We start from the raw sequence: 11,259 nt of genomic DNA, 5'->3' as shown, positions 1-11,259 counted from the left end.
AGGATTTAGAGTCTCTCTGTTTACAGTTCCTTTGTGGTCTCTTCCCTCAGGAGAAAATGGAGAGACCCTCCTCAGGGCCTGCAAAGATTTTTCCTTGGCCCTGGTGCTTTCTAGGCCAAAGCAAGACAACACTGTTGTCTGAGTGTGCAGCAAAAACAGTGGACAAGTTTCCTCAATATTTGTTGAGCTGAATAATTGAATGGGGTCTCTGCACAGATATCCCCTGAACAGGCTTCCCTCAAGTGCCACAGGCCCAAGCTCACATCTATACTGTGGCTGCATAACAAGAGAGTATCAAGAGGGAAAATGAAAAGACATTGGAGGGAAAATAGATGAGGGGGAGGGTTCTTTGTTGCAAAGAGAGAAGAGACTTTCAGATTCACTGCTACTCCCAGGTCAAATGCTAGCGTAGGGAACTATGGGAATCATAATTGGCTACCTCAACATATGTCTCTTTACCTTGATTATTTTCTCTGAAAGAAATTTTGACCTCCCCCCATCCCCACTAACTGCCTAAAAGAATTTAAGATAGAAGGCCTGTCCCCAAGACAGGCCATGACCACAGATAACTCTGGGTACGGGATAGACTGGGAGGGTCCTTGCTAAGCCCATTCTTATCAAAGCTGTGAAAACCAAGTAAAAGTAGAAGTTATCCTTTCTAAGGGACATTTACATTTATAAGGGAAATCTCCATTTGTAAAGGTGTCTCCCTTTCTGTTCCAGGAAGAAGGGGGGATGACCTTATCTTTAGAAACTCTTATCAATGCAGAAGGCTTGGACTTAAATCTGCCTACTCTTGTTTACTGTGCTTTTCTGGTAATCTCCCATAGCTGACTCCCCTACCCCCAACATCCTCCTTTGTCTTTACCTGAGTATGCTATTTAAGAAGAGAACCTCTGCCATTTTGTTGAGAAACTCAGTTTCCCTGGTCTCTCCCATGTATACATGTTATAAAGCTTTGTTTGATTTTCTCCTGCTATTCAGTCTCATGTCAACTTAATTTGTAGCCCAGCCAGAAAGGACCCAGAGTGGGTAGAGGATAGTACTCCTCCCCTACAGAACCCACCCTTTTGGGGCCTCCACAAGAGAAACAACACAGTCTCAAGGCATAATGTCTGAGGAAAAACTAAGTTTTTAGAGCCTAATCTCTGGCCCTCAGGACATGGTGGAGCTTTTTCTCAATAACCAGTTTTCCTCTTTTCCCCAGTAACTGGAAGAAAACTGAGCTTAAGGATGTCCTAGGACAGGAAACTGGTGAGTCAGAAAACAGAGCAGTCACACTGATAGCTGGAGGGGGACTCCACCCCCTTGACAAACCCAACTGCCTGGAGGTAAGCCAGACGCCACAGCCCAAAAGCATCTGTGCAAACAAGTCCTCCCTGAAGACAAGCAGAGTCTGGGAGATGCCTTACTCCTTATCCCCAAGATCTCTCACACCATATGACATATACAGGTCATTACAGCACACACTCTTCCTAGAAGATTAGCAGTTCAGCAGATGTATCAGCCTGAATTGCTATCTGTCCCATGTCTCTCAGTACTTTCAAGCTATCACAACACCATTCTTTCACTATTTTAACAAATGCTTATGGAGTTCCTACTATATGACAGGCAACATTTAAGATGCTGGGATTGTAGCGCTGAATAAAACAAAGACCCTGCCCCCACAGAGCTTACATTCTAATTGTGAGAGGCAGAGAAGCAAGCAAGCAAGCAACACTGTCAGATGGTGACAAGTGCCATGATGAAATATAAAGCCAGTAAGGGATCAGTGTATGATGAGGACTCCTATTTCAGCTAGAGTGGTGAGGGAGGCCTTCCCTGGAAAGGTGTTATTTGTTTTTGTTTTTTAATTTTCTGTTTATTGCAGTAACGTTGGTTTATAACATTGTATAAATTTCAGGTGTACATCATTATACTTCTATTTCTCCATAGATTACATCATGTTCACCACCAAAATACTAATTACAACCCATCACCACACGCAAGTGCCGAATTATCCCTTTCACCCTCCTCCCTCCCCCCTTCCCCTCTGGTAACCACCAATCCAATCTCTGTCCCTATGTGTTTGTTTATTGTTGTTATTATCTACTACTTAATGAAGGAAATCATACGGTATTTGACCTTCTCCCTCTGACTTATTTCACTTTGCATTATACCCTCAATGTCCATCCATGTTGTCACAAATGGCTGGATTTCATCGTTTCTTATGGCTGAGTAGTATTCCATTGTGTATATATACCACATCTTCTTTATCCATTCGTCCCTTGATGGGCACTTAGCTTGCTTCCAAGTCTTGGCTATTGTGAATAACGCTGCAATGAACACAGGGGTGCGTGTACCTTTGCAAATTGGTGTTTTCAAGTTCTTTGGATAAATACCCAGCAGTGGAATAGCTGGATCATATGGTAGTTCTATCCTTGATTTTTTGAGGAATCTCCATACTGTTTTCCATAGTGGCTGCACCAGTTTGCACTCCCACCAGCAGTGTATGAGAGTTCCCTTCTCTCCACATCCTCTCCAACACATGTTGTTTCCTGTCTTGTTAATTATAGCCATTCTGACAGGCGTGAGGTGATATCTCATTGTACTTTTGATTTGCATTTCCCTGATAGTTAGTGATTTTGAACATCTTTTCATGTGTCTGTTGGCCATCTGTATATCTTCTTTGGAGAAATGTCTGTTCAGGTCTTTTGCCCATTTTTTAATTGGGTTGTTAGTTTTTTTGTTGTTGAGATGCATGAGTTCTTTATATATTTTGGAGATTAAGCCCTTATCAGATGTATGGTTTGCAAATATCTTCTCCCAATTGTTAGGTTGTCTTTTCGTTTTGTTGATGGTTTCTTTTGCTGTGCAGAAGCTTTTTAGTTTGATGTAGTCCCATTTGTTTATTTTTTCTATTGTTTCTCTTGCCCGGTCAGATATGGTGTTTGAAAAGATGTTGCTAAGACCGATGTCGAAGAGCGTACTGCCTATGTTTTCTTCTAGAAGTTTCATAGTTTCAGGTCTTACATTCAAGTCTTTAATCCATTTGGAGTTAATTTTTGTGCATGGTGTAAGGTAAGGGTCTACTTTCATTCTTTTGCATGTGGCTATCCAGTTTTCCCAACACCATTTGTTGAAGAGACTTTCTTTTCCCCATTGTATGTTCTTGGCTCCTTTGTCAAAGATTAGCTGTCCATAGATGTGTGGGTTTATTTCTGGGCTTTCGATTCTATTCCATTGATCTGTGTGTCTGTTTTTGTGCCAGTACCATGCTGTTTTTGTTACTATAGCTTTGTAGTATATTTTGAAATCAGGGAGTGTGATACCTCCAGCTTTGTTCTTTTTTCTCAGGATTCCTTCAGCTATTCGGGGTCTTTTGTTGTTCCATATAAATTTTAGGATTCTTTGTTCTATTTCTGTGAAAAATGTTGTTGGAACTTTGATAGGGATTGCATTGAATCTATAGATGGCTTTAGGAAGTGTGGACATCTTAACTATGTTAATTCTTCCAATCCAAGAGCACGGAATATCTTTCCATTTCTTTGTGTCTTCTTCAATTTCTTTCAGAAATGTTTTATAGTTTTCGGTGTACAGATCTTTCACCTCTTTGGTTAAGTTTATTCCTAGGTATTTTATTCTTTTTGTTGCAATTGTAAATGGGATTGTATTCTTAATTTCTCTTTCTGCTACTTCGTTGTTAGTGTACAGAAATGCAACTGATTTTTGTATGTTGATTTTGTATCCTGCAACTTTACCATATTCGTTTATTACTTCTAAAAGTTTTCTGGTGGATTCTTTAGGGTTTTCTATATACAAAATCATGTCATCTGCAAATAGTGACAGTTTCACTTCTTCCTTTCCAATTTGGATCCCTTTTATTTCTTTCTCTTGTCTGATTGCTCTGGCTAGGACTTCCAGTACTATGTTAAATAGGAGTGGTGACAGTGGGCATCCTTGTCTGGTTCCTGTTCTTAGAGGGATAGCTTTCAGTTTTTCACCATTGAGGATGATATTAGCTGTGGGTTTCTCATATATGGCCTTTATTATGTTGAGGTACTTTCCTTCTATCCCCATTTTATTCAGAGTTTTTATCATAAATGGATGCTGTATCTTGTCAACTGCTTTCTCTGCATCTATTGAGATGATCATGTGATTTTTATTCTTCATTTTATTAATGTGGTGTATCATGTTGATTGATTTGCAAATGTTAAACCATCCCTGCCTACCTGGATTAAATCCCACTTGATCATGGTGTATAATCTTTTTAACGTATTGTTGTATGCGATTTGCTGGTATTTTGTTGAGGATTTTTGCATCGATGTTCATCAGTGATATTGGCCTGTAATTTTCTTTTTTTTGTGTTGTCCTTGTCTGGTTTTGGTATCGGGGTAACGTCAGCTTCATGGAATGAGTTAGGGAGCTTCCCCCCCTCCTCAATTTTTTGGAAGAGTTTGAGAAGGATAGGTATTAAGTCTTCTTTGAATGTTTGGTACAATTCACCAGGGAAGCCGTCTGGTCCTGGACTTTTATTTTTGGGGAGGATTTTGATTACTGTTTCAATCTCCTTACTGGTGATTGGTCTATTCAAATTCTCTATTTCTTCTTGATCCAGTTTTGGAAGGTTGTATGATTCTAAGAATTTATCCATTTCTTCCAGATTGTCGAATTGGTTGACATATAGCTTTTCATAGTATTCTCTTTTAATCTTTTGTATTTCTGAGGTGTCTGTTGTAATTTCTCCTCTTTCATTTCTGATTTTACTTATTTGAGTCTTCTCTCTTTTTTTCTTGGTGAGTCTAGCTAAAGGTTTGTCAATTTTGTTTATCTTTTCAAAGAACCAGTTCTTGGTTTTACTAATTTTTTCTATTGTTTTTTTGGTCTCTATTTCATTTATTTCTGCTCTGATTTTTATTATTTCCCTTCTTCTACTGATTTTGGGCTTTGTTTGTTCTTCTTTTTCCAGTTCCTTTAGGTGCATTGTTAGATTGTTTATTTGAGATTTTTCTTGTTTGTTGAGATAGGCCTGTATCGCTATATACTTCCCTCTTAGAACCGCTTTTGCTGTATCCCATAAATTCTGGCATGTCGTATTTTCATTTTCATTTGTCTCCAGGTATTTTTTGATTTCTTCTTTGATTTCTTCGTTGACCCAGTCGTTGTTCAGTAGCATTTTGTTTAATCTCCACATATTTGTGGCTTTTCTGATTTTCTTCCTATAGTTGATTTCTAGTTTCATACCATTGTGGTCAGAAAAGATGCTTGGTATTATTTCAATCTTCTTAAATTTATGGAGACTTGTTTTGTGGCCTAATATGCGATCAATCCTGGAGAATGTTCCATGTGCATTTGAAAAGAATGTATATTCTTCGGTTTTTGGATGGAATGCTCTGTATATATCTACTAGGTCCACCTGTTCTAGTGTATCATTTAAGGCCAATGTTTCCTTATTGATCTTCTGTTTGGATGATCTATCTATTGGTGTAAGTGAAGTGTTAAAGTCCCCTACTATTATTGTGTTACTGTCTATTTCTGTTTTTATGTCTGTTAATAATTGCTTTATATATTTAGGTGCACCTACATTGGGTGCGTAGATATTTACAAGTGTTATATCCTCTTGTTGGATTGTTCCCTTGATCATTATGTAATGCCCTTCTTTGTCTCTTTTTACAGTTTTTGTTTTAAAGTCTATTTTGTCTGATATGAGTACTGCTACCCCAGCTTTCTTTTCATTGCCATTTGCGTGGAGTATCTTTTTCCATCCCTTCACTTTCAGTTTGTGAGTGTCTTTAGGTCTGAAGTGTGTCTCTTGTATGCAGCATATATATGGATCTTGTTTTTTTTATCCAATCAGCCACCCTATGCCTTTTAATTGGAGCATTTAGTCCATTGACGTTTAAAGTAGCTATTGATAAGTATGTACTTACTGCCATTTTTTAACTTTTTTTTTTTTTCCTCAGTGTTTTAGTAGTCCTTCTCTGTTCCTTACTTCTTCTATACAGAATTGATGGTCACTTTAGTTTGACCTCTGTCTGAAAGCTGTACTCTTTAACTCCCCTCCTCCCTCCTTTTATGTTTTTGATATCATATCTAACCTCTTTTTTGTGCATTTGTATCCATCACCCTCTTATCATGGAAATAGATAATTTTTCCTATTTGTGGTCTTCTCTTTTCCCCTTAAATCAGTCCCTTTAACATTTCTTGTAGCACTGGTTTCTTGGTGACAAACTCCTTTAATTTTTGCTTATCTGGGAAAATTTTGATCTCTCCTTCCATTTTGAATGATAACCTTGCTGGGTAGAGTATTCTTGGCTGTAAGTTTTTTCCTTTTAGCACTTTAAATATATCATGCCATTCTCTTCTAGCCTGTAAGGTTTCTGCTGAGACGTCAGCTGATAGCCTTATGGGGTTTCCTTTGTATGTAACTTGACATTCTCTTGCGGCTTTTAGGATTCTCTCTTTATCTTTGATTCTGGACGTTTTGATTATGATGTGTCTTTGTGTGGGCCTCTTTGGGTTTATCTTGTTTGGGGCTCTCTGTGCTTTCTGTACCTGGATGTCTGTTTCCTTCCTTAGGTTAGGGAAGTTTTCATCTATTAAGGTCTGCACACTTTCTTTCTCTCTACCCATGACCTTGCTGTGTGGCCCCAGCATGCAATGTACCTTCCAAGACTTGTGAGTAATAAACCTTGTTTTTTCAAAGTTCCCTGATGGTTGTTGCTGAGGTGTATGTTGCAATCATAATAGGAACCACAAGAGCCGGTCAAGACACAACATTGCCTCCAGTGCGAGAAATGTCTGTGGGAGCTTGCACAAGTAGTATGGGCCCAGGTGAGTGCCCTCAGGCATTTCTAGCCATAGAATTGCTATGGATAGGCTGAGACTGACCCAAAACAAGCATGTAAATTAAAACTCTAATGAGATGTCACTACACATGTATCAGAATGGCTAAAATAAAAACAGTGACAATACCAAATACTGGCTAAGATGCAGAGAAATTTAATCCCTCATATACTGCTGATGAGTATGTAAAGCAGTACAGCCACTCTAGAAAATAGCGTGACAGCTTCTTATAAAACTAAACATTTAGGGGCTGGCCTGGTAGCATAGTGGTTAAGTTCATATGCTCTGTTTCAGTGGCCCAGGGTTCACAGGTTCAGATCCCAGGCAAGGTCCTACGCATCGCTCATCAAACCATGCTGTGGCAGCATCCCACATACGAAAAATAGAGGAAGATCAGCATGGATGTTACCTCAGGGACAATCTTCCTCAAGCAAAAAGAGGAAGATTAGCAACAGTTGTTAGCTCAAGGCCAATCTTCTACACCAAAAACAAAAAAAACTTAAACATTCAATTACCGTATAGCCCAGCAATTGCACTCCCAGACACTTATCCCAGAGAAATCAAAACTTATGTTCACACAAAAACTTGTACGTGGATGTTTATAGCAATTTTGCTTGCAATAGCAAAAAAACTGAAAACAATCCAGATGTCCTTCAATGTGTGAATAAACTCTGGTGCATCCGGACAATGGAATACTACTCAGCAATAAAAAGGATTGAACTGGGCCGGCCCCGTGGCTTAGCGGTTAAGTGCGCACGCTCCACTACTGGCGGCCCGGGTTTGGATCCCAGGCGCACACCGACGCACCGCTTCTCTGGCCGTGCTGAGGCCGCGTCCCACATACAGCAACTAGAAGGATGTGCAACTGTGATGTACAACTATCTACTGGGGCTTTGGGGAGAAAAAGGAGAAGGATTGGCAATAGATGTTAGCTCAGAGCCAGTCTTCCTCAGCAAAAAGAGGAGGATTAGCATGGATGTTAGCTCAGGGCTGATCTTCCTCACACACACACAAAAAAAGGATTGAACTCTTGATACATGACAACTTGGATGGATCTTAAGGGCATTATGCTTAGTGAAAAAAGCCAATCTCAAAAGATTACATGATGTATGATTCCATTTATATAATATTCCTGAAGTGACAAAGCTATAGAGATGAAGAATAGATCAGTGACTGCCAGGGGACAGGGCTGAAGGTGGAGGGGTATGATTACACAGGTGTAGTAGGAAGGAGTTTTTCTATGGTGATGAAGCAGTTCTATATCATGATGGTCATGGGAGTTACACAAATCTATATATGGGATCAAATCGCATAAACATACTTATATGTACACATACACACTCACATGCAAATGAGTACAAAATGTGTATAAAAATGGTGAAAACTGAGTAAGGCCTGTAGTCTAATCAACAGTATTGTACCAGTGTCAATTTCCTTTTTTGATATTATACTACAGTTATATAAGATGTCACCATTGTAGGAAGCTGGATAAAGGGTCCAACAGATTCTACTTTTGTGACTTCCTGTGAATCTACAATCATTTCAAAATAAAAAGTATTTTAAAAAGATTTCATTGTGATTTTTTTTACTTGAATATAGCTCACACTTTTTCCCTTACACTAAAAAGCTAATTTCTCTTAAACATTACTTTTTCATTGATATACAATTCATATACCATAAAATTCACCATTTTAAAGTGTGTGATTTAGTGGGTTTTAGTATATTCACAAGGTTGTACAACCATCACCACAATCTAATTCCACAACATTTTCATCACCCCAAAAAGAAACCTTGTACACATTGGTAGTCACTCCTCTTTTCTCTCTTCCCTCCGTCCCTGACAACCACTAATCTACTTTCTGTCTCTCTCTGTCTCTGAATTTCTATTGTGGGGGATCAGAATTGGCCATCTCAAAATACGTCTCTTTACCTTGATTATTTTCAAGAACAAAAGACCCTGAAACTTTGACCTCTGCCCCACTAACTGTCTAACAGAAATTTAAGATAGAAGGCCTGTCCCCAGGACAGGCCATCATCATAGGTAACTCTGGGTATCAATAGACTAGGAGGGTCCTTGCTAAGCCCATTCTTATCAAAGTTCTGTTTATGAAACATTTGTTTTTCCATTTCCATGTGAATTGCCATCCTCTCCTTTGAGTCCCAAACCACTAACCACAATTCCCTCTTTCATCTTTAGCTGAAGATGTTATTTAAGATGAGAGCCTCTGCCATTTTGGTGAGTTGCTCAGTTTTCCTGAGTCTCTCCCACGTATACATGTTATAAAGCTTTGTTTGATTTTCTCCTGTTATTCTGTCTCATCTCAATTTAATTCGTATCCCAGCCAGAAGAACCCAGAGGGTAGAGGATTTGTCTTCCTCCCCTAAACTATATTTGCCTATTTTGGACATTTCATAGAAAAGGAATCATACAAGATATAGCCTTGTGTTTCTGGCTTCTTTCACTTACCATAATGTTTGCAAGGTTCATCCATGCTGTAGCATGAATCAGTACTTCATTCCTTTTTATAGCTGAATAATATTCCATTGCATAGATAGACCACATTTTGTTTATCTATCCATCAATTGGTGGACCTTTGGGTTTTTTCCACTTTTTTTGCTATTACAGTCATGCACTGCTTAATCATGGGGGTACATTCTGAGAAATGTGTTGTTGGATGATCTTGTTGTGCGAACATCATAGACGTACTTGTACCTAGATGGTATAGCCTACTACACACCTGAGCTATATGGTACTAACCTTACGGGACCACCATCATATATGTGGTCCATCGTTGACAGAAACATCATTATGCAGTGCATGGCTGTATACATAATTGTGCTATGATCATCCATGTACAAATTTTTGTGTGACCTTGTGTTTTCAATTCTTTGGGTGTATACATAGGCATAGAATTGCTGGGTCATATGTTTAACTTTTTGAGGAACTGTCAAGCTGTTTTCTGAAGGGGCTATACCATTTTACATTCCCATCAGCAATACCTGAGGGTTCCAATTTCTCCATATCCTCGCCAATACCTATTATTGTCTGTCTTTTTTATTATAATCATCCTAGTGGGTGTGAAATGGTATCTCATTGTGGTTTTGATTTGCATTTCCCTAATGATTAATGATTTTGAGCACCTTTTCATTTGTATATCTTCTTTGGAGGAAAGTCTTTCAAATCCTTTGCCCATTTTTAGTTGGGTTGTCTTTTTGTTGTTGAGGTGTAAGAGTTCTTTATATATTCTGGATACTAGACTCTTATCAGATACATGATTTTAAAATTTCTCTTATTCTCTGGGTTGATTTTTCACTTTCTTGATAGTGTCCTTTGAAGCTGAAAGTGTTTAATTAAGTCCAACTTATCTATTTTGTTTTTGTTGTTTGTGCTTTTGGTGTCATATCTAAGAAACCATTGCCAAATCCAAGGCCAGAAAACTTTACCCTATGTTTTCTTCTAAGAGTTTTATAGTTTCAGCTCTCACTTTAGGTCTTTGATCCATTTTGAGTTAATTTTTGTATATGGTATGAGGTAGGGTTCCAACTTTATCCTTTTGCATGTGAATATCCAGTGTCCCTGTATCATTCATTGAAAAGACTATTCTTTCCCCCCATTGACTTTTCTTGGCACCCTTGGAAAAAATCAACTGACCATATGCATATGGATTTGTTTCTAGACTGTCAATTCCATTCTATAGATATAAACAGTTTTTTAAATTAGTAAATTGTTTTCCCTGAGGCCTAATCTGGGATCACTCTGAGTAGAATCCGTCATTTTTGTCTACACTTATGAACTAATTTAAGTGGGGTGCCATGGGACCACATTCAGGACAGTGAAGTTGATTAATAGGTCTCCGGGAAATGAGGAATGGGAAATGTGGTGGTTGGTGTATTAGAAAGAGCTTTGGATTGGAATTAGTAAGACCTGGGTTTGAATGTTAGTTCTATCCAAAGCTATGTGGCTTTGGACAAGTTATTTAACCTCTATGAGGAGTTTTAGCTACTATAAAATAGAGATGATGACAATCTCACATGGCTGGTATTAGCATGAAGAGACAAAGGTTATGAAAATGATGGCATAGTCCCTGGTACACAGTAGGTGTAGACTTTCAGCTGGTGCACTGTCTTGTGGCCCCCTTCCTTCTGACCCATGGTGGTTATGTGGGATCAGGAGAGATGGGCTACTCAGTGGGTACCTGTGCCAGCGCTCATGGTTCTGCTCCTGTCTCCTACACTATGCTGCAGTTCTGGTTCCCCTCCCTCACCTTTTCTGTCAGGGGAAATATAAAGGGTAAATGAAGAAGAGGAAAACGGCTCTCCACAGACCAGCTTTCTGGCCAGTTTGAGGGAAGCCCAGTAGTGAACCACAGAGTAATTAGGAAATAGTCGTATTCTGTTTTATATATCTGGAGCTTTATTTTTATATAAGAAACA

Source organism: Diceros bicornis, chromosome X (genome assembly GCF_020826845.1).
Source record: "Diceros bicornis minor isolate mBicDic1 chromosome X, mDicBic1.mat.cur, whole genome shotgun sequence".
Classification (NCBI taxonomy): Eukaryota; Metazoa; Chordata; class Mammalia; order Perissodactyla; family Rhinocerotidae; genus Diceros; species Diceros bicornis.
The sequence above is the reverse complement of the archived record's forward strand: the minus strand, read 5'-3'. Positions refer to the sequence as shown.